Below are 24,525 nucleotides of genomic sequence, written 5' to 3' on the forward strand. Positions count from 1 at the left end.
AAAACCATAGCCTTGACTAGACGGACCTTAGTTGGCAAAGTAATGTCTCTGCTTTTGAATATGCTATCTAGGTTGGTCATAACTTTCCTTCCAAGGAGTAAGCGTCTTTTTATTTCATGGCTACACTCACCATCTGCAGTGATTTTGGAGCCCAAAAAAATAAAGTCTGACACTGTTTCCACTGTTTCCGCATCTATTTCCCAGGAAGTGATGGGACCAGATGCCATGATCTTCGTTTTCTGAATGTTGAGCTTTAAGCCAACTTTTTCACTCTCCACTTTCGCTTTCATCAAGAGGCTTTTGAGTTCCTCTTCACTTACTGCCATAAGGGTGGTGTCATCTGCATATCTGAGGTTATTGATATTTCTCCTGGCAATCTTGATTCCAGCTTGTGTTTCTTCCAGTCCAGCGTTTCTCATGATGTACTCTGCATATAAGTTAAATAACAGGGTTGCTGCTGCTGCTGCTGCTAAGTCGCTTCAGTCGTGTCCGACTCTGTGCAACCCCATAGACAGCAGCCCACCAGGCTTCCCATCCCTGGGATACTCCAGGCAAAAACACTGGAGTGGGTTGCCATTTCCTTCTCCAATGCATAAAAGTGAAAAGTCAAAGTGAAGTCGCTCAGTCGTGTCCAACTCTAGTGACCCCATAGACTGTAGCCTACCAGGCTCCTCCATCCATGGGATTTTCTAGGCAAAAGTACTGGAGTGGGGTGCCACTGCCTTCTCCAAATAAAAGCAGGGTTAAAGGCCCCTAAACCTTAATTGGATTAAGGCATCTTAGGAAGGTGTAGAGACATACCCAAGTTCTGGAAGAAGTCATGCAGTGTGAAACACATTTTCATTTTGTTCTAAGTTGTGAATTATCAAGATTCTTTCCGCATGTTGCTACCAAACTTCTTTCAGTTTTTGATAACTCATCATACCCACTTTCTCCCAACAAAGAATGCAAATTCAAGCCATTAAGAAAGCAGGGAAGGCTGTAAAATGAATTGAAAATGTGTTGGAAAACATAAACCCCAAACTATTTTTAGAGACTCATCGTGACTGCTTGCACTTAAAATTTTAAATGCACAAAAATTTAATTCCCAGAAATACATTGAACACTTTGAACATTCTCATAAGACATTAAGAGAAACACATTTTTGATCAATTTGATGAATTTCTTATTTGAAAAATTCAGAAAAAAAGGCATGTTTGCTATATGATGGATTTATGTTTAGTGAAATAATCAGACTGACAATTTATTTTCAGCACATTGACCTGACTTTCCTTGATGGTATGTTTTTACAATTTAAAAATTAATATGGAGGGGAGGAGCCAAGATGGCGGAGGAGTAGGACGGGGAGAACACTTTCTCCCCCACAAATTCATCAAAAGAGCATTTAAACGTCGAGTAAATTCCACAAAACAACTTCTGAATGCCGGCAGAGGACATCAGGCACCCAGAAAAGCAGCCCAACTCTTCGAAAGGAGGTAGGAAAAAATATAAAAGACAAAAAAAGAGACAAAAGAGGGAGGGACGGAGTTCCGTCCCGGGAAGGGAGTCTTAAAAAGAGAGAAGTTTCCAAACACCAGGAAACCCTCTCACTGCCGAATCTGTGCCGAGCTTTGGAAGCACAGAGGGCAACATAAAAGGGAGGGGAAAAAAAAAATAAACAATTAAAAATCGCGGATTGTGAGCCCTACGGTAACTCCCCCAGCGGAGAAGCAGCGCAGACGCCTGCACACGCCATTAGCAAGCGGGGGCTAGGCAGGGAAGTGCGGCGCGGGCTGTGTCCCTTAGAGTAAGAATCGGGCCGAATGTCCTGAGCGCTATCTGAGCGAAATAATTTGGGCTAGCAAACCAGACTGTGGGATATCTACCACGTGAAAAGCCAGCCCTAACCTAAGACACCGCCAGGCCCGCGCACAGAACAAAGGACTGAACAGATATAGCCGGCTGCAGACCTTCCCCCTCCGGTGACAGGCAGCCAGAGCCAGAAGGGGGACATCGCAGCCCCAGAGAGACACTATCTATAAAACTGTAAGCAGGCTTCTTTGCTAACTAAAACTTCTTGGGGGTCTGGACAGTCAACATCTGCCTGAGAAGGTGCGCCGGTTTTACACCCAGATAACCGAGTGGCGGGGAGGCGATAAGTCGCAGCATTGGCGCCCGCCAAACATCTCATCACCTGAGCTGCTCGGATCTGGGAAGAACACAAAACGCAGGTCCAACCGAGTCTGCGCCTCTGAGGACTACCCGAGTGCCTGAACCTGAGCGGCTTGGACCTGGGAGCTCAGCCCAGGGCCGGCCTCTGATTGTTCCCGGCGGAACAACCTAGAGCCCAAGCAGTGTGGGCAGGGAGGCTACACGCGCTGTGAGCGGGGGCAGACCCAGTGTGGCTGCGGCATTGCGAGCGCACGCCAGTGATATCTGTTTGCAGCATCCCTCCCTCCCTCCCCACAGCGCGGCTGAACAAGTGAGCCTAAATTAAAAAAAAAAAAAAAAAATAGTGTCCTCAACCATCCCCTTTGTGTCAGGGCGGGAACCAGACACTGAAGAGACCAGCAAACAGAAGAAGCTATAACAGAGGGAAACGCCTTGGAAGCTACAGGCCATAGATTAAAACCCTGTGGTTACTACGGATTACATAGGAAGGGGCCTATAGATCTTGAGAAATATAAGTCGGACCAAGGAACTGCCAAAAATGAACTGAACCCACAATACTCACAACAAAACCAGAGAAAGACCTAGATATATTTTTACTATTTTTACGATCAATCTTTCTTTCTTTCTTTTTTTTTTAATTAAAAAAAAAAATTTTTTTAAGTCCTCTATTGTCCTTTAATTTTCACTTTTATAACTATTACTTTGCCAAAAAAAAAAAGACCCTATTTTTTTTTCTTCTTCAGCAAACTTCATATATATATTTTATAATTTTTTGACCGTGTTTTTTTTTTTTTCTTTTTTCTTTTTCTTCTTTTCTTTAACATTGTATTTTTGAAATTCCAAACTCTACTCTAGATTTTTAATTTTAGCCTTTTGATATATGTTATCAATTTTGTACCTATAGTTTTTTTCATAATTTCTGTGACTTTTTTTTTTCCTCTGTTTCTTTCTCTTCTTCTTTTATATAACATCGTATATCTGCAATTCCAAACTCTACTCAAGATTTTTAATTTATGCTTTTTGGTATTTGATATCAATTTTGTACCTGTATTTTCTTTATAATTTTTGCGACATTGTTTTTGTTGGTTTGTTTGTTTTCTCTCTTTATTTTTCTTCTTCTTCTTCTTCTTTTTTTTTTTTTTTTAACGTTGTATTTTTGAAATTCCAAACTCTACTCTAGATTTTTAATTTTTGCTTTTTGGTATTAGTTATCAATTTTGTACCTGTAGTTTCTTTATTACTTTCATGACCTTGTTTGTTTTCCTTTGTTCGTTTTTTCTCTCTTTCTTTTCCTTCTTCTTTTCATTAACATCGCATTTTTGAAATTCCAAACTCTACTCTAGATTTCTAATTTTTGTTTTTATGTATTTGTTACCAATTTTATACCTTTAAGAACCCAATCTTCAGGACCCATTTTTCACTAGTGTACGAGATTACTGGCTTGACTGCTCTCTCTCCCTTTGGACTCTCCATTTTCTCCACCAGGTCACCTGTATCTCCTCCCTAACCCCTCTCTACTCTACCCAACTCTGTGAATTTCTGTGTGTTCCAGACGGTGGAGAACACTTAAGGAACTGATTACTGGCTGGATCTGTCTCCCTCCTTTTCATTTCCCCCTTTTATCCTTCTGGCCACCTCTGTCTCCTGCCTCCTTCTTCTCTTCCCTGTATAACTCCGTGAACATCTCTGAGCGGTCCAGTTGTGGAGTGCACATAAGGAAGTGACTACTGGCTAGCCCACTCTCTCCACTGTTGATTCCACCTCATCTCATTTGGGTCACCTCTAACTCCCTCCTCCGTCTTCTCTTCTCCATGTAACGCTGTGAACCTCTCTGAGTGACCCTCACAGTAGAGAAACTTTTCATCTTTAACGTAGATGTTTTATCAGTGGTGCTGTATAGAAGGAGAAGTTTTGAAACTACTGTAAAATTAAGACCGATAACTGGAAGTAGGAGGCTTAAGTCTAAACCCTGACTCCAGGGAACTCCTGACTCCAAGGAACATTAATTGACAGGAGCTCATCAAACGCCTCCATACCGACACTGAAACCAAGCACCACACAAGGGCCAACAAGTCCCAGGGAAAGACATAACAAGCAAATTCTCCAGCAACAAAGGAACACAGCCCTGAGCTTCAAGATACAGGCTGCCCAAAGTCACCCCAAAACCATAGACATCTCATAACTCATTACTGGATATTTCATTACACTCCAGAGAGAAGAAATACAGCTCCATCCACCAGAACATCGACACAAGCTTCCCTAACCAGGAAACCTTGACAAGCCACCTGTACAAACCCACACACAGCGAGGAAACGCCACAATAAAGAGAACTCCACAAACTGCCAGAATACAGAAAGGACACCCCAAACTCAGCAACTTAAACAAGATGAAGAGACAGAGGAATACCCAGCAGATAAAGGAACAGGATAAATGCCCACCAAACCAAACAAAAGAGGAAGAGATAGGGAATCTACCTGATAAAGAATTCCGAATAATGATAGTGAAATTGATCCAAAATCTTGAAATTAAAATGGAATCACAGATAAATAGCCTGGAGGCAAGGATTGAGAAGATGCAAGAAAGGTTTAACAAGGACTTAGAAGAAATAAAAAGAGTCAATATATAATGAATAATGCAATAAGTGAAATTAAAAACACTCTGGAGGCAACAAATAGTAGAATAACAGAGGCAGAAGATAGGATTAGTGAATTAGAAGATAGAATGGTAGAAATAAATGAATCAGAGAGGATAAAAGAAAAACGAATTAAAAGAAATGAGGACAATCTCAGAGACCTCCAGGACAATATTAAACGCTACAACATTCGAATCATAGGGATCCCAGAAGAAGAAGACAAAAAGAAAGACCATGAGAAAATACTTGAGGAGATAATAGTTGAAAACTTCCCTAAAATGGGGAAGGAAATAATCACCCAAGTCCAAGAAACCCAGAGAGTCCCAAACAGGATAAACCCAAGGCGAAACACCCCAAGACACATAGTAATCAAATTAACAAAGATCAAACACAAAGAACAAATATTAAAAGCAGCAAGGGAAAAACAACAAATAACACACAAGGGAATTCCCATAAGGATAACAGCTGATCTTTCAATAGAAACTCTTCAAGCCAGGAGGGAATGGCAAGACATACTTAAAATGATGAAAGAAAATAACCTACAGCCCAGATTATTGTACCCAGCAAGGATCTCATTCAAGTATGAAGGAGAAATCAAAAGCTTTTCAGACAAGCAAAAGCTGAGAGAATTCTGCACCACCAAACCAGCTCTCCAACAAATACTAAAGGATATTCTCTAGACAGGAAACACAAAAATGGTGTATAAATTCGAACCCAAAACAATAAAGTAAATGGCAACGGGGTCATACTTATCAGTAATTACCTTAAACGTAAATGGGTTGAATGCCCCAACCAAAAGACAAAGACTGGCTGAATGGATACAAAAACAAGACCCCTGCATATGTTGTCTACAAGAGACCCACCTCAAAACAGGGGACACATACAGACTGAAAGTGAAGGGCTGGAAAAAGATTTTCCATGCGAATAGGGACCAAAAGAAAGCAGGAGTAGCAATACTCATATCAGATAAAATAGACTTTAAAACAAAGACTGTGAAAAGAGACAAAGATGGTCACTACATAATGATCAAAGGATCAATCCAAGAAGAAGATATAACAATTATAAATATATATGCACCCAACACGGGAGCACCGCAGTATGTAAGACAAATGCTAACAAGTATGAAAGGAGAAATTACCAATAACACAATAATAGTGGGAGACTTTAATACCCCACTCACACCTATGGATAGATCAACTAAACAGAAAATTAACAAGGAAACACAAACTTTAAACGATACAATAGACCAGTTAGACCTAATTGATATCTATAGGACATTTCATCCCAAAACAATGAATTTCACCTTCTTCTCAAGCGCACATGGAACCTTCTCCAGGATAGATCACATCCTGGGCCATAAAGCTAGCCTTGGTAAATTCAAAAAAATTGAAATCATTCCAAGCATCTTTTCTGACCACAATGCAGTAAGATTAGATCTCAATTACAGGAGAAAAACTATTAAAAAATCCAACATATGGAGGCTGAACAACACGCTGCTGAATAACCAACAAATCACAGAAGAAATCAAAAAAGAAATCAAAATTTGCATAGAAACGAATGAAAATGAAAACACAACAACCCAAAACCTGTGGGACACGGTAAAAGCAGTCCTAAGGGGAAAGTTCATAGCAATACAGGCACACCTCAAGAAACAAGAAAAAAGTCAAATAAATAACCTAACTCTACACCTAAAGCAACTAGAAAAGGAAGAAATGAAGAACCCCAGGGTTAGTAGAAGGAAAGAAATCTTAAAAATTAGAGCAGAAATAAATGCAAAAGAAACAAAAGAGACCATAGCAAAAATCAACAAAACCAAAAGCTGGTTCTTTGAAAGGATAAATAAAATTGACAAACCATTAGCCAGACTCATCAAGAAACAAAGGGAGAAAAATCAAATCAATAAAATTAGAAATGAAAATGGAGAGATCACAACAGACAACACAGAAATACAAAGGATCATAAGAGACTACTATCAACAATTATATGCCAATAAAATGGACAACGAGGAAGAAATGGACAAATTCTTAGAAAAGTACAACTTTCCAAAACTCGATCAGGAAGAAATAGAAAATCTTAACAGACCCATCACAAGCACGGAAATTGAAACTGTAATCAAAAATCTTCCAGCAAACAAAAGCCCAGGTCCAGACGGCTTCACAGCTGAATTCTACCAAAAATTTAGAGAAGAGCTAACACCTATCCTGCTCAAACTCTTCCAGAAAATTGCAGAGGATGGTAAACTTCCCAACTCATTCTATGAGGCCACCATCACCCTAATACCAAAACCTGACAAAGATGCCACAAAAAAAGAAAACTACAGGCCAATATCACTGATGAACATAGATGCAAAAATCCTTAACAAAATTCTAGCAATCAGAATCCAACAACACATTAAAAAGATCATACACCATGACCAAGTGGGCTTTATCCCAGGGATGCAAGGATTCTTCAATATCCGCAAATCAATCAATGTAATACACCACATTAACAAATTGAAAAATAAAAACCATATGATTATCTCAATAGATGCAGAGAAAGCCTTTGACAAAATTCAACATCCATTTATGATCAAAACTCTCCAGAAAGCAGGAATAGAAGGAACATACCTCAACATAATCAAAGCTATATATGACAAACCCACAGCAAACATTATCCTCAACGGTGAAAAATTGAAAGCATTTCCTCTAAAGTCAGGAACAAGACAAGGGTGCCCACTTTCACCATTACTATTCAACATAGTTTTGGAAGTTTTGGCCACAGCAATCAGAACAGAAAAAGAAATAAAAGGAATACAAATTGGAAAAGAAGAAGTAAAGCTCTCACTGTTTGCAGATGACATGATCCTCTACATAGAAAACCCTAAAGACTCCACCAGAAAATTACTAGAACTAATCAATGACTATAGTAAAGTTGCAGGATATAAAATCAACACACAGAAATCCCTTGCATTCCTATACACTAATAATGAGAAAACAGAAAGAGAAATTAAGGAAACAATTCCATTCACCATTGCAACGGAAAGAATAAAATACTTAGGAATATATCTACCTAAAGAATCTAAAGACCTATATATAGAAAACTATAAAACACTGGTGAAAGAAATCAAAGAGGACACTAACAGATGGAGAAATATACCATGTTCATGGATTGGAAGAATCAATGTAGTGAAAATGAGTATATTACCCAAAGCAATCTATAGATTCAATGCAATCCCTATCAAGCTACCAACAGCATTCTTCACAGAGCTAGAACAAATAATTTCACAATTTGTATGGAAAAACAAAAAACCTCGAATAGCCAAAGCGATCTTGAGAAAGAAGAATGGAACTGGAGGAATCAACCTACCTGACTTCAGGCTCTACTACAAAGCCACAGTTATCAAGACAGTATGGTACTGGCACAAAGACAGAAATATAGATCAATGGAACAAAATAGAAAGCCCAGAGATAAATCCACGCACATATGGACACCTTATCTTCGACAAAGGAGGCAAGAATATACAATGGATTAAAGACAATCTCTTTAACAAGTGGTGCTGGGAACTCTGGTCAACCACTTGTAAAAGAATGAAACTAGAACACTTTCTAACACCATACACAAAAATAAACTCAAAATGGATTAAAGATCTAAATGTAAGACCAGAAACTATAAAACTCCTAGAGGAGAACATAGGCAAAACACTCTCTGACATACATCACAGCAGGATCCTCTATGACCCACCTCCCAGAATACTGGAAATAAAAGCAAAAATAAACAAATGGGACCTAATTAACCTTAAAAGCTTCTGCACATCAAAGGAAACTATTAGCAAGGTGAAAAGACAGCCTTCAGAATGGGAGAAGATAATAGCAAATGAAGCAACTGACAAACAACTAATCTCGAGAATATACAAGCAACTCCTACAGCTCAACTCCAGAAAAATAAATGACCCAATCAAAAAATGGGCCAAGGAACTAAATAGACATTTCTCCAAAGAAGACATACAGATGGCTAACAAACACATGAAAAGATGCTCAACATCACTCATTATCAGAGAAATGCAAATCAAAACCACTATGAGATACCATTTCACACCAGTCAGAATGGCTGCGATCCAAAAGTCTACAAGTAATAAATGCTGGAGAGGGTGTGGAGAAAAGGGAACCCTCTTACACTGTTGGTGGGAATGCAAACTAATACAGCCACTATGGAGAACAGTGTGGAGATTCCTTAAAAAACTGGAAATAGACATGCCTTATGATCCAGCAATCCCACTGCTGGGCATACACACTGAGAAAACCAGAAGGGAAAGAGACACGAGTACCCCAATGTTCATCGCAGCACTGTTTATAATAGCCAGGACATGGAAGCAACCTAGATGTCCATCAGCAGATGAATGGATAAGAAAGCTGTGGTACATATACACAATGGAGTATTATTCAGCCATTAAAAAGAATACATTTGAATCAGTTCTAATGAGGTGGATGAAACTGGAGCCTATTATCCAGAGTGAAGTAAGCCAGAAAGAAAAACACCAATACAGTATACTAACGCATATATATGGAATTTAGAAAGATGGTAACAATAACCCTGTGTACGAGACAGCAAAAGAGACACTGATGTATAGAACAGTCTTATGGACTCTGTGGGAGAGGGAGAGGGTGGGAAGATTTGGGAGAATGGCATTGAAACATGTAAAATATCATGTATGAAACGAGTTGCCAGTCCAGGTTCGATGCACGATACTGGATGCTTGGGGCTGGTGCACTGGGACGACCCAGAGGGATGGAATGGGGAGGGAGGAGGGAGGAGGGTTCAGGATGGGGAACACATGTATACCTGTGGCGGATTCATTTTGATATTTGGCAAATCTAATACAGTTATGTTAAGTTTAAAAATAAAATAAAATTTAAAAAAAAATTAATATGGAAGCTCTGATTGGTGTGGAGTTTAATATAAGCTTTAACATAAATTTCTTTTATTATTAGGTATGTCTGGTACCTTAACAATCTCTTTGCCATTTGATACATTTGGTTCTTGATATGATAACTGATTTCCAAGTGAAATATGGACATTTTGAGTATTATACTAGGGAATGCTTGATGCTACTTAAACATCATTTTAGCTGGTTTGTTTTGACACCAGACTGGCAGAGAGTGGCTGTCAAAATGTACTGTTGAGTGGGGTAGAAATTCAGGTTCCCCATTGGGCCTCCATTGACACTGGAGAGGGAAGAACTCCCTATTACTCCCAACAGGGGAGAGGGCAGTCCAGCTCCCATTAGGGATCCACTGATACCGCTGGGAAGGAGGTTACCTTGTTACTGTGGGGTACTGGTGAAAGCCCTAGCTGTCCCCTAGGCTTCCTCTGGCACCCGCCCCAGTGTGAAGAAGAGAGGTTTCATTACAGACAGGTGAGGGGAGAGATGCACTCTTGCCTTGAAATCTGTGCTGACACTTGGCTAAAATTCCTTGAGATGCTGACATCCAATTTGTGCACTTCTCTGTATGTATGTCATACTATAGTAAGATATGCACCTTCTTATCACTTGGTGGGATGAAATTCCTTACTCAGATGTTTAAAACCACCTCACAGAGGTGATAGGTACCCCTCCTGGTGAGAGTGGGAACCCAGGCATCTGTACTGGTTAATTTTATGTGTCAACGTGTCTGGACCATGAAACCCAGATATTTAGTTAAACATCCTGAATGTTTCTGTGAAAGAGTTTCATTGTTTTTTGTTGTTTTTTGCTGAAGTTAACTTTCAAATGGGTGGACTTTAAATAGATCGCCCTGCACGGCGTGGGAAAGCCTCCACCAATCAGGCGAGGCCTTAGTAGAACCAACCCAATAAAAGCCAGGATTCTGTTGGCAGCGCTCCTTTGGGTTGCACCTCTTCCTGGAGTCTGCAGTCTGTAGTCCTACTCCATCAGATTGGGATTCACTAAGCCTCCACAATCATGTGAATCAATTTCTTAAAATAAATCCTTTTCTTTGCATATGTGTATGTATATATACATGTGCATGTATACATCCTGTTTGTTGTGTTTCTCTGGAGAACCGTAAGACAGGCCTGCCAGCCCTTGCTGGATTGGACACAAATGGGGCTATCAGGGTTTTTTCTGTGCTATTTGGGTGGAATACAGTGGTTATCTTTGAAAAGCTTTGTGTTGTGTTAGGTTGCTCCTTCAGTGGTACTTGTAGAGACGGTAGATGCTAGGTGAAGGGAATGGCGTTTTTACCTCTATGGGTAATTAAAAGAAACACAACACACCTGTGTGGTTTCTGGGTTCCTGCTGCCTGGAAGTCTGGGATACGGGCAGCAAGAAGATAATCCATGGAATTTACCAGCACGTGGCTCCTCAGTTCCTCAGTAGTCTATATTTTGGGTATTCATTGCCTGTAATAATTATGCTTTTTGTGCTTATGTGTTCAGACACCTCTGACTCTTTGTAACCCCATGTACTGTAGCCCACCAGGCTCCTCTGTCCATGGAGTTTTCTAGGCAAGAATGCTTGAATGGGTTGCCATTTCCTACTCCAAAGCATCTTTCCAACTCAAGGATAGAACCTGCATGTCTTGCGTCTCCTGGATTGGCAGGGGGATTCTTTACCACTGCGCTGTCCAGGCAGCCAAATGAGGCTTTTTACCTTTCTATTTTCTCTACTCCTTAGTCCCTGTTCCCCCTCCCCCCTCTGTTGCATCTTGCAATAGTTCTTAGTATTGGAGTTAAATTTAATCTCTCTTGCACATTTTGTCATTTAATGTTAACTACTGACATGAGTCTTTCTGGTGTTTTTCTGTTTACTTGTTTTAGTAACCCCTTTCATAATTATTTACCTGTTTAGAATCCATTTATATACTGAGCAGAATTTGTTTTGAGGTCTGAATATCACTAATGCTTGCTTAAGAATATTATGTTGAGGTTTTGTGCTTTATTAATGATTTGAGAAGATTTTTTCAGCACCTCTAATACTTTATCATTTTCTAGTTGCATTTTATGATACTGTGCATTATTTTTAAATTGCTAGTAAGTTCCTGAAACATCAGTAATAATTATTTCTCTGTAAGCAGTATTAAAGAATTTGAGCAGCTTCTCAGGTTTCTTAAATCAATATTGTAGTATTCCATTGGTACTAGTAAGTGCAATTTCTTTAATGGATGGCGTATTTTGAGGGAGAGAGTATTAATTTCTAGGGACTCCTTTGTTTCTATAGAACTTTAAATGATCTCCTTGCTTCCTTTTACACCTTACCACCTTCCTCTTTGAAGAAGTCTTTCTCTTCCATATAACCAATGTCTTAGACTCCATTTCTGGCCTTTGAGGTCTTCAGATTAAGGCCCTTTTTCTCTTACTAATAGTGCAGTACTGCATTTAGTTCCTGGAGACCTGTTTTTGGTCATTGAACCTAGAATTCGCAGTAGTAGCAATCATGCAACAGATTCTTCTGAGGGTTGAATTTGTTCAGTCAGGGTTCTTCCTGAGTTCCCCGTGGATTTTCTCTTGCTTCCAGCTGGAGGCAGTTCTGTTTCTAAAGGTCAGGCATTATTTGTTCCACCTGGATCATCCAGGCCACTCTTCTTAAGGTCTGTAATGTTAACTATATTTTGTAAATTCTCATTTGATTTGCAGTGTAACATTCATAAGTTCCAGAAGACATCTTTGGAGACCATCTGCCTACCACGTAATTAATTTCAGATAATATCCATTTAGATTAACATTCCCCAGTTTCACTATTGAAATACTTCAGTATCCTCTATTGGATGCTAATTGATTATACTAAAAATTGCCCAATAAGTCATACACTATCTCCCAACAGGCGATGGATAACTGTATATGGAAAATCCATTAGAAAAGTACTTTTCCCATAAAATCCTCATTTAGCTGGTCTCCCCTTTTTCTGAGCAGTACATTTGAAAATGTAGCTTTAATAATTATTGAGCTAACTCCTTTATTTATGAAAAAATGTATTTGTGATTTTTAGACTACCATGTGATATTCTTCTGAGTCTTTTCACCTGCCATGTTTCATTTTACACCTAATCAGCTCCAATAACACTATTTGTATAGTGCTTTATAGTTCACAGCTGCTTAAAATGTACAACCTAATTCCATCCTTAAATAATTGTGCTATTTTCAGGTAAAGAATATCAGAGATTCAGAGAACTTAATTTTGACCTGAAACCCTATGACTCTTTTTTTTTTTTTTTAATTTTATTTTATTTTTAAACTTAACATAACTGTATTAGATTTGCCAAATATCAAAATGAATCCGCCACAGGTACACATGTGTTCCCCATCCTGAACCCTCCTCCCTCCTCCCTCCCCATTCCATCCCTCTGGGTCGTCCCAGTGCACCAGCCCCAAGCATCCAGTATCGTGCATCGAACCTGGACTGGCAACTCATTTCATACATGACATTTTACATGTTTCAATGCCATTCTCCCAAATCTTCCCACCCTCTCCCTCTCCCACAGAGTCCATAAGACTGTTCTATACATCAGTGTCTCTTTTGCTGTCTCGTACACAGGGTTATTGTTACCATCTTTCTAAATTCCATATATATGCGTTAGTATACTGTATCGGTGTTTTTCTTTCTGGCTTACTTCACTCTGGATAATAGGCTCCAGTTTCATCCACCTCATTAGAACTGATTCAAATGTATTCTTTTTAATGGCTGAATAATACTCCATTGTGTATATGTACCACTGCTTTCTTATCCATTCATCTGCTGATGGACATCTAGGTTGCTTCCATGTCCTGGCTATTATAAACAGTGCTGCGATGAACATTGGGGTACACGTGTCTCTTTCCCTTCTGGTTTCCTCAGTGTGTATGCCCAGCAGTGGGATTGCTGGATCATAAGGCAGGTCTATTTCCAGTTTTTTAAGGAATCTCCACACTGTTCTCCATAGTGGCTGTACTAGTTTGCATTCCCACCAACAGTGTAAGAGGGTTCCCTTTTCTCCACACCCTCTCCAGCATTTATTGCTTATAGACTTTTGGATCGCAGCCATTCTGACTGGTGTGAAATGGTACCTCATAGTTGAAACCCTATGACTCTTAACTACAACTGAAACTTAAGCACATGTTTCATTATGCCAAGTTAATTTCTTTAAGTTAATCTGTAGTTACCAGAAATATTTTGCTTCACTGACCACTTAAGCCAAATGTCTTTTTTGCAAAACTTTTTTTTGTGCATACATTTTAGAAGAACTCTGCTTTTACATATATACTTTACTTAAAATTTCAAACAATTTTTATAATTCATTATTTCTATTTTGAGAGTCCTTTTATCACGGCTTTTCTGAAATTAACTATAGGTGAAGCAGTTATTTACATTCTCAATATCATGCACTGTTTATCAACTAAGTGAAGTCCAGGACATTTCCCTACTAAGAAGTTTCTCGAACACTTAAAATCTTCTATTAAGTCAATTTGCTACTGCTAAGTTGCTTCAGTCGTGTCTGACTCTGTGTGACCCCATAGACAGCAGCCCACCAAGGCTCCCCCGTCCCTGGGATTCTCCAGGCAAGAGTACTGGAGTGGGTTGCCATTTCCTTCTCCAATGCATGAAAGTGAAAAGTGAAAGTGAAATCACTCAGTCATGTCTGACTCTTAGCGACCCCATGGACCGCAGCCTACCAGGCTCCTCTGCCCATGGGATTTTCCAGGCAAGAGTACTGGAGTGGGGTGCCATTGCCTTCTCCGATTAAGTCAGTTTAAGAGCTATTTATTGACTACCTGTTAAGCTATTTATTGACTATTCTGTTAAGTCTTAGACTAAAAGTTGGAAGAATTAAATATGAGAAAGTCATGATCATTGCTTTCAAAAAATGACCTTTCAAGAAATAGGCAATCCTAATTCTACCTAAACTTATTCAAATAATAAAGAAGCAATGGACTGGTCCCACAGTTTCCAGCAATGTTACTGTTTTGTCCTATTAAGAAAGCCTAATTGGAAACAATTTATGACAAGTCAGTTTTCCTCATGAAATACTGATACAAAAGCCCTAAGCAAAATCATAGCATAACAAAACTATTAATACACTGAGTTTGATATATCATGGCTGTAAGATTGATAACAGGAATACAAGTTTGTTTTACATTATAAAATCAATAAGAAAAATATTTTTTTTTTTTACTATGTAACAAGATTCTCTTCTACTTTCCAATAACATTTTCCTTGCTTCCTACTGAACCCTAACCAGCAGTATCCTCCAAATTCATATTTCTACCAACTGCCTTTTCCAGGCAGTTTGTATCTTCTCTATCATGCTCCTCAATATCCACCAGCCTCCATCCTGTGCATGGTTTCATGGTCACTTTCACATTTTAGGTATTTGTTAGAGTAGCAGCCCCACTTCCTAGTATCAAACTTTGCCTTAGCTTTCTATTGCTGCCTAACAAATTACTACCAGCATACTGGCTTAAAACTATACACCCAATTTATTTGGCCAGTCAGGTGTCCATGCCTAGCTTAGCTGAGATCTTCTGCTTGGGAGTCTCACAGGAATATATTTGAACTGTGTTCTTATTTGGAGGTTTTATTAAGTAAGGATCCATTTTGTAGCTTGCTCAGGTTTTTGGCACAATGCAATTTGTGTGTGTGTGTGTGGTGGTAAGACCTAGGGCCACAGATTCTTGCTGTCTATTCCTAAAGGCTGCATGCATTTCCTTGCATGTGTTTACTTTCCTAACATGGTGTCCTAAGCCAGCAGTGAGAGTTTCTAGCCAGTTGGCTAGCAAAATAAAGTCCTATAAAAGGCCGTGTAGCCCTGGCAGGCTACCGTACATAGAGTAGGACATGACTGAAGTGACTGAGCATAGCACAACCATGGGAATGACAGTCCATCACTATTACCTTATTCTTTTGGTTAGAAACAAGACATAGGTTCTACCTACATTCAAGATAAGGGGATTTCCCAATACCTGAAGCAGTGGCTGACTTTATTTTTCTGGGCTCCAAAATCACTGTAGATGGTGATTGCAGCCATGAAATTAAAAGACGCTTACTCCTTGGAAGGAGAGTTATGACCAGCCTAAACAGCATATTAAAAAACAGAGACATTACTTTGTCAACAAAGGTCTGTCTAGTCAAGACTATGGTTTTTCCAGTAGTCATGTATGGATGTGAGAGTTGGACTATAAAGAAAGCTGAGCGCCAAAGAATTGATGCTTTTGAACTGTGTTGGAGATGCTTTTGAACTGTGTTGGTGTTGGAGAAGACTCTTGAGAGTCCCTTGGACTGCAAGGAGATCAAACCAGTCCATCCTAAAGGAGATCAGTCCTGGGTGTTCTTGGAAGGACTGATGTTGAAGCTGAAACTCCAATACTTGGTGGCCACTTGATGCAAAGGGCTGACTCATTGGAAAAGACCCTGATGCTGGGAAAGATTAAGGGCAGGAAGAAAAGGGGACAATAGAGGATGAGATGGTTGGATGGCATCACTGACTCAGTGGACACGGATTTGGGTGGACTCCGGGAGTTGTTGATGGACAGGGAGGCCTGGCGGGCTGTGGTTCATGGGGTCGCAAAGGGTCGGACACAACTAAGTGACTGAACTGAAATCAGGAATGTTTGGATCACCTTTTAGTCTGACTTCTGCACTCTAAAATGTGATTTTCTGAGAATTTTAAGTTGAATGGATGTGTTGAATTTTGTCAAAGGCTTTTAGTATATTTACTGAATCGATCTTATTTTTCTTACTGTTAAGATGGAAAACTTTACTGATAATATCAGGTTTCTCTTACATCCTAAGATAAACCTCACTTGATCAAGTTGTATTATATTTTTATATATTTTAAGGTCTGATTTGAAAATTTTATGTGAGGCCTTTTGCATATAAGCTTCTTTGAATTATTTTTTCCTTGTAATATCTCACATTTTAATATCACAGTTAACCCTGGCCTTATAAAATTAGAGTCAGGGTATGTTTCCTTTTTCTCTGTATTTTAAAAAAGCTTACAGGTTTGGCATTAATTCTTATTTTTATTATTACTGTAATTGGCTACTGAAACAATCCAGCCCTAGAGTTTTCTTAATGGGAGTTTCCTTAATTAAAAATTGTACACATATTTATTACTATGCAGATTTTTAAAATGCATTTAGTGTCAGTTTCAGAAACATGCCTTTTAAGGAAATTTTTCATCTGTTGAAATTATTGAGAACGTTTCATAATATTCCCTTATTCTTTTGATATGTATAAGAATTGGAGTTATAACCTTACTTCCCTTTCAAACACTGCTAATTTGTATCTTGTTTCTATTATAGACTGAAGATGCCTTCAAAATTCATGTGTAAAGCTCTATCCCTCAGTGGTATTGGGATGGGGCCTTTGGAAGGTAATTGGGTTTAGGGGCGGTCTTGAGGGCTGAGCCTCCTGTGGTAGGGTTAGTGCCTTTAAAAAAAAGGAAGAAGCACCAGAGTTGTCACTTTTACTTATGTGAGGACACAGTGAGAGGCAGGGCAGTCACCTGCAAGCCAAAAGGACGCTCTTACCAGAATCAAACCATGATAGCATCTGATCTCGGACTTCCAGCCTCAAGAACTGTGAAATACCTGGTATGTGGTATTTTGTTATGGCAGCCCAGGAAGACCATTTCAGTTTCTTCTTTTATGTATTATTTCTGGGTTTTTTATCAGTGTTATTAATTGGTTGAGATAACCAATTTATTCTTTGTCTTTCCCTATTGGTTGTCAATTTTATTTTGAATTCTGCTCTCATAATTAATTTTTCTACAACTTTCTTTAGTGTTAGATTTCATTTTATAGATTAATAGAGTATATAGATTTTCATCCTTTGCAACATTGATATTTAATTCTGTTTTCCTCCATTCACTGCTTTCAAATATTATTTTGAAACTATTTTAAAGCATTTAAAAATTTCTCTTGTGATTCCTCCTTAACTTATGTTTCTTTGTTGTTCAATTGCTAAGTTGTGTCCAACTCTTTGCAACCCCATGGACTTCAGCATGCCAGACTTCCCTGTCCTTTTCTGTCTCCCAGAGTTTCCTCAGATTTGTTATTTCCCACATGTATGGGAGTCTCCATATGTGTAGGAAATTTTTTTAACATGACTGTTAACTGATTTTTGGTTTTTAAGTTTGATTGTGTCCATGTGAGAAAATAGTCAATCTAAGTGAGCATTCCACATGTACTTTAAAATGTAATCAATAGGCACTGAATATAGTAATCCATAAAAGTTAGTTCAAGAGATTGATAGCAGGTTTTTAGATTTTCTATATAGTTATTTTTTTGTTTACTGATCAATTAGCTATTAAGGAAAGCTTGTTAAATCTTCAATATTATTTTAAATTTGTCTTTATGCCTTAGTTCTTTCCATTTATGCTTCATGAATTTTGATACTTTAATATTTCATTTTCCTAGTAAATCGCACCTGATTTTTGTATAATGTTCAAATCTTATTTTGCATTGAGGTCTCATATGCCTGGTATTAAAATAGCCAGGCCAGTTCTTTGATGGTGGTTAGGTATTTTGTTTTCCATTCAGTTGTTTTCAACATGTCTGTGTTTTCATTTAAAGTTCATTGTATAAATAGCGTCTAATTATATTTTTTAAATCTAGTTCACATCACAGACTCTCTAAAATAGGATGTTAAATCTACTTACTGTTTGGTATTTAGAGTTAATTATACCATCTTGCTAATTGCATAATTTTCATTCTATTTTTGGTTTGTCTGTTCTTGATTTCTTACCTTCTTTTGGGTTATTAAATTTTTAGTGTCCCCCCCTTTTTTTTTCATGTACAGTCACCTTAGTTGTACTTTATTGTTTTTAGTTGCTCTAGACTTAATATGTATCCTCATCTTCCCAGTCTACTTTTGATCGAGTCCTCCAACTTTTAACTCCTCATGTGACATTTCACACTTCTCAATTTTCACTAAACTCTTTGTATTTCCCACTTTTACCTTCCATTTTTTTGCTTCTAATTTTCCATTTTACAAATGTAATAACCCTTTAAACTCTATAGTAATTCTGTTACATGTCCTGCATCTTTGTGACTCATGTATTTTTAACTTCCACATATATTTTAATACCATTTTATTGGACTGTTACTTTCAAGTAGTTAATTATGAGAAAGTATATTCTTATGTAATTGTCCACATATTTATCATGTTTTTCCTCCTTTTTCGTGGATTAAATTTTTTTCTGTATCATGTCATTTATCTTCAACCTGAAAGGTACCCCGTAGTTTCCATTATAGTACATTATCTGTGCTTGCAGGGAATATTCTTATGTTACTTGGATATTTGTTTAGTCTCATTTAAAAAAATGTTTATTACTGATATATAATACTAGGATTATATTTTTTTCATTTTTGTTTTGGCCATTTTAAAGATTTTATTCTGTTCCTTTCCCATGGAAGTCAGCTGTCACTATTATCCTTGTTTCCTAGTAGAGCATGTTTCTTTTATCTCTGACTGCTTTAATTTTTTTCTTTACATTTGGTGTCCAGCTGTATGACTCTGATATGCCTCTGATAGATATCATTCTGTTTATAAATTTATCTTGTGAGTTAGTGATAGTCATACAGTTTTTCAAGTTATATGTCATTATATGTTATATATGTTATATTATTAACAGTGTTGTGTTTCTCCTGTACAGAAAGGTGATTCAGTTATACATGTATCTACTCTTTTTCAAAGTTTTTTCCCATTTATGTTATTATAGAATGTTGAGCAGAGTTCCCTGTGCAATATAGTAGGCCCTTTTTGGTTATCTGTTTTAAATATAGCAGTGTGTACATGTGAATCTCAAACTCCCAATCTATCCCTCCTTTACCCCTGCCCCACTGTTAACCATAAATTCATTCTCAGTCTGTGAGTCTGTTTCTGTTTTATAAATAAGTTCATTCCTATCATTTCCTATCTTAACGTTATTTTCTAATTTTGTGTTCAGACATTCTGACATCCCAATAGTATGCAGAACAATTTGCCCCACTGTTTACAAAAGTATTGTTAACTAATTGGTATTAGTTGGCCTCCTACTTCTTTGATTTGTCTGTTACTATGTCCAGTTGGATAAGTCCATTCAATACACTTTTTATTTCTGATATTGTACCTTTTGGATATAAAATGTGCTTTTGATTCTTTTTGACAATTTTATTACTCTGAAGATATTTTATATTGTCTCACTCATTAAGAATCTATTTTTGTTTATCATATTTTATATAGTACTTAAAATATTTAACATCTTTATCTGCTAAATTCATTGTCATCTGGTTCATCTTAAATTCTGTTTCTATTGCCTATTTTCTTGATTATGATTCATAGTTTTAAATCTATTAATTTTGATGGAATGTTGGACATTTGGATAATGTAGGAGCTCCTACTATTTTTCTCTGAAGAATCTTGATTCTTAGAATAGCAGGCAGTTGAAATAGTGGGTGATGAGTTTGGACTTGGATAGTTTTGTTCTTGTACTTTTTTCTTACGCACCTCTTCCTTGGCTGGGCTCAACTCTCTTGTGAGTTTTGTCAGGGCTTCACTGGGTCTTGTGAGAGCAGGTCTGAGATACAGTTCTTATTCCTAAGGTGCCTCACAGGGAAGATAGAGATATTAAGAAGATGTAAAAGACACATGTTTACTATGAGCTGCCCTGGTGGCTCAGATGATAAAGAGTGTGCCTACAATGCAGGATACCTGGATTTGGTCCCTGGGTCAGGAAGATCCCCTGGAGAAAGGAATGGCAACCCACTCCAGTATTCTTGCCTGGGAAATCCCATGGACAGAGGAGACCATACATGAGATCACATAGAGTCGAACACGGCTGAGTGACTAACATTTTCCCTTTCGCTTTGTTTACTATGATGCCAAATCCTGATTGCTACTTCCTCAGTTCACTGGGACGGGGATGCTGTATTTGGATTTTATTTACTTGTGGCCACATTGGGAAGCTACCTCAAGCCATGAAACTGTGGTGGCGGGCCCACCTCATTGTGTCTCTTCTTTGAGACATCATTCTGATACTGCCTATTGTCCATTAAAAAAAAGTTTCATAAATTTTGAATAGTATGATGGCTGTTTATAGTGCATATTGGGCTACCCAGGTAGCACTAGTTGGTAAAGAACCCGCCTGCCAGTGCAGGAGACTTAAGAAATGTGGGTTCAATCCCTGGGTTGGGAAGAAGCCCTGGAGGAGGGCACAGCAACCTATTCCAGTACTCTTGCTTGGAGAATTCCATGAACAGAAGATCCTGGAGGGCTACAATCCATAGAGTCACAGAGAGTCAGACATGACTAAGTGACTTAGGGCACACAATATTAGGGCTTCCCTTGTGGCTCAGACAATAAATAATCTGCCCACAATGCAGAAGACTGCATTTGATCCCTGGGTTGGGAAGATACCCTGGAGAAAGGAATGGCCCACTCCAGTATTCTTGCCTGGAGAATTACATGGACAGAGAGGCCTGGTGGGCTACAGCCCATGCTGTCCAAAGTGTTGGACACAACTGAGCGACTAACATATAGTGCATATTAACACTTTTCCCTTTCTGGCTGAAAGCAGAGTTGTTGTTCATCTTTTTTTACTCATTTGCTGAATTTTTTTTAAAAAAGTATTTTTTTAGCATTGACATATTTAAAATTAACCGATAATAATTATTAATATAATTGTCATTTTGTGCCACAGCACATAGGGAATTGCAGTAAAATAGGAAAGATTTTTTAAAATTTTAGTAAGGGCATATTTTCTCTAAGAACTGAAAATTTGCTCCCATGACCTACTTAAGGCTAACCCAAACCTTAATTCAGAGAGTAAATTGGATAAAATGGCAATTAATTGGCAGTACCTGCTGGAGAGTTGTGTTGAGGTCACAGAAGAAATATCCACTGTTATGAGAGGAGTTTATCACTCATTGGCATGCAGCCCCAAAGAATAGTGTTAGTATATTATGTTATAATTTTTGCATTGCTCATCTATATAAAATATAGAGACAAATGTCTCAATCATGGTAGGAATACTTAGGACATACTTCTTGTATGAAAATGTGCACTTTTCTATTACAAGATACTGTGATCCAGTTGTAGAGTACATTATTCTCCTCAAATTACAGAAAATCAACCTTAAAAGACAGAAAGTAATCCTTCTTAGATATAAAAAGGCATCTCAATCAGCATTAAATATATGCTAATTTCAGGACTTACAGATTCTGACAAGAGTTGTCACCTCCTCCCAACGAAACCCATTGTGAATTGCAGGAATCTTCTTTGCTTCTTTTGTTTACATCCTGTTAATATCAGTTCATGTTAGCAGTTACTCACTGGTTGGTATGCAGATCAGTTTTGAATGTGGTCAGCTATAAGGAGTTTGAAATGATACTAGGATTAGAAAATACTTCAGGAGTTTTGCAAGTTGCCTAAGATATTTGATTGACCAAGTTTGACAATAAATGTAGCAATGAACAGAAGAATGCCTGATTTTGTTCAGCTGTCATTTAAAAACATGTCGATACATACTAATATTTGACTTCACATTAAGGATAAATTGATTAAGAATGATAATTTTCCTTTTGGAATTGAGAAGAGAGGTTAGGTAATTTATGTCAAGTCTCACGGGTGGTTGAATTCACAATCAAGATTTCTGAAGCCAAATGCAGTGCTTTTTCCTGTCTACTATACTGTCCCTTTACTCTAGCAAACATTTCCTTGCACGGAGAAAGGAAATAATTCCTTTCCTACTCAGGTTTATATGCTTTTTTAACCTTATTCTAGCTGCCAGGTCTTTTTCTGTTTTTTTTTTTTTTTTCTTCAGATTTCTATTTGGATGGCATACTTACGGTCCTACCTTGGTATATTATAGAAAAGTATGCATGTTGCTATATATATATATATATCAGATGGTAATCTCTGAAAATTGCTCTTGGCTAAAAAGTTCATTATAAATGTAAGATACCATTAGTACAATGTGGAAATAGTCAATGGTTAATAACCATTTAAAGTATTCTCTCTCCTTCATGAAGCAGCTATTATTCATAACCTATCCACCTACAGTGCCAGAGACCTGGGTTTGATCCCTGGGTTGGGAAGATCCCCTGGAGGAGGTTATGGCAACCCACTCCTGTATTCTTGTCTGGAGAATCCCCATGGATAGAGGAGGCTGGCAGGCTATAGTCCACAGGGTTGCAAAGAGTTGGACACAACTGAGCAACTAAGCACAGCACAGCACAACATAAGATATTCAAATAGTAGCTATTCCACTTGGTTTCACATTGCAGAGGAAAGCCCTTCTCATTCAAATATTTTGGTATGTTAGGAAATAAAGGGCTCTGGTTTAGGGAAAAGGCCAGAAAAATAGGATTAATTATCTCTATTATGGGATCTGAGGGTTGATATAATACAGACTTTGTTCATGACTTTAAAAGTTGCAAATAGAATGGCAGTCATGTTTACTTGAAGTCACTTTTACACTTAAAAAGACAAACTTCCCCCAAATATGTGTGCTTCAGAGTATTTGGAAACCACAATATGAAATTATTCATTATTAAATTACCAGGGCTTCAAATAGAAACTTATTACTGTGTAAATTGAAAATGATAAAATTGCATTTCCTTGAAAAATATATAGCAGATCCATTAATATAGGTCCTCTCATTAGTGTATTTCTATTGCACCTCCTTTAGGATTCACAGCATTGTTTAACTCTCAATAAGAATGTAGACTATTTGGGAGAGGGTGAGTAGAAAGTTTGGGGGGGCATAGATATCCTTGTAAAAATCTCAGCTTTGTATTTAAAATTAGTGTGAGGTGAGATAACTTATTGAATCTCTGAGCCACAATTTGATAATTTTTGTTAAAGAAAAATAAGGTTAATGTTTAAGGGTTTAAAACATGTATCAAAAATACAATATAAGCTAATTACCTCTGATAAAAAGGGCCTTCAATAAAGAGTGGACATTATTATATTTGTCAGTGCTGCCTAGTTGTATGAACTTTGAGAAATAAGAAACAAGGTTACATTTTCTGTTTCAATTTTTCTAACTGTTCAATAAAGTTGAAACAACTGCCTCTTTTCTACCTTGAAAGGATGAAAATATCAGACAAAGTTGCTGGTTGCTGGCTTGAAGCCCAAACCCTTCACTTTAATTCTCTTGGGAATTAACAAACTTGATGTAAAAAGAAAAAATAATTTTTTTTTTTTTACTCAGAAAAGAGCACTAAAACACTGAATAGAACTTGATTCTCTTTACCTGCAATCTGCAAGTAGCTTTTTACCTATAAAAAGTATGCTATGGAGAATTTGTAACACCTATACACAACACAATAAAGAATCTACCTGCAGTGCAGGAGACCAAGGTTTGAACCTGGGGTTAAGAAGATTCCCTAGAGAAAGGAATGCAACATACTCCAGTATTCTTGCCTGGAGAAATCCATGGACAGAGGAACCTGATGGACTATAGTCCATGGGGTCACAAAGAGTCAGACATGACTGAATGACTAACACTCCTTACAAAACGCAGACACACACAGACAAAATGGCATATTCTGTATGTTGACTTTCCTTGAGTTTTCAAAGCAACTAGAAAGTTATTTTTATATTTTGTGCTAGTGATATATAGCTTTTATATCTTTCTGCTAGCTAAGTTCAGTTCACTTCAATAATGCAGTCGTGTCCGACTCTGTGCAACCCCATGGACGGTAGCACGCAAGGCTTCCCTGTCCATCAACAATTCTAGAGCTTGCTCAAATTCATGTCCATCCAGTTGTGATGCCATCCAATCATCTCATCCTCTGTCATCCCCTTCT

At 37.9% G+C, this 24,525-nt stretch overlaps 1 long non-coding RNA gene across 1 annotated transcript in view; it reads left to right on the forward strand.

Moving 5' to 3' along the window:
* Positions 1 to 10,229: 10,229 nt before the first annotated feature.
* LOC123334784 overlaps positions 10,230 to 24,525 on the forward strand; it is a 132,705-nt gene continuing 118,409 nt past the window's right edge. Inside the window, exon 1 of the long non-coding RNA XR_006552910.2 lies at positions 10,230 to 10,723. This is a non-coding gene — a long non-coding RNA (uncharacterized LOC123334784). The remainder of the gene's footprint in view (positions 10,724 to 24,525) is intronic.

The sequence above is a fragment of the Bubalus bubalis genome, chromosome 8 (genome assembly GCF_019923935.1).
Source record: "Bubalus bubalis isolate 160015118507 breed Murrah chromosome 8, NDDB_SH_1, whole genome shotgun sequence".
In the NCBI taxonomy this organism is placed as follows: Eukaryota; Metazoa; Chordata; class Mammalia; order Artiodactyla; family Bovidae; genus Bubalus; species Bubalus bubalis.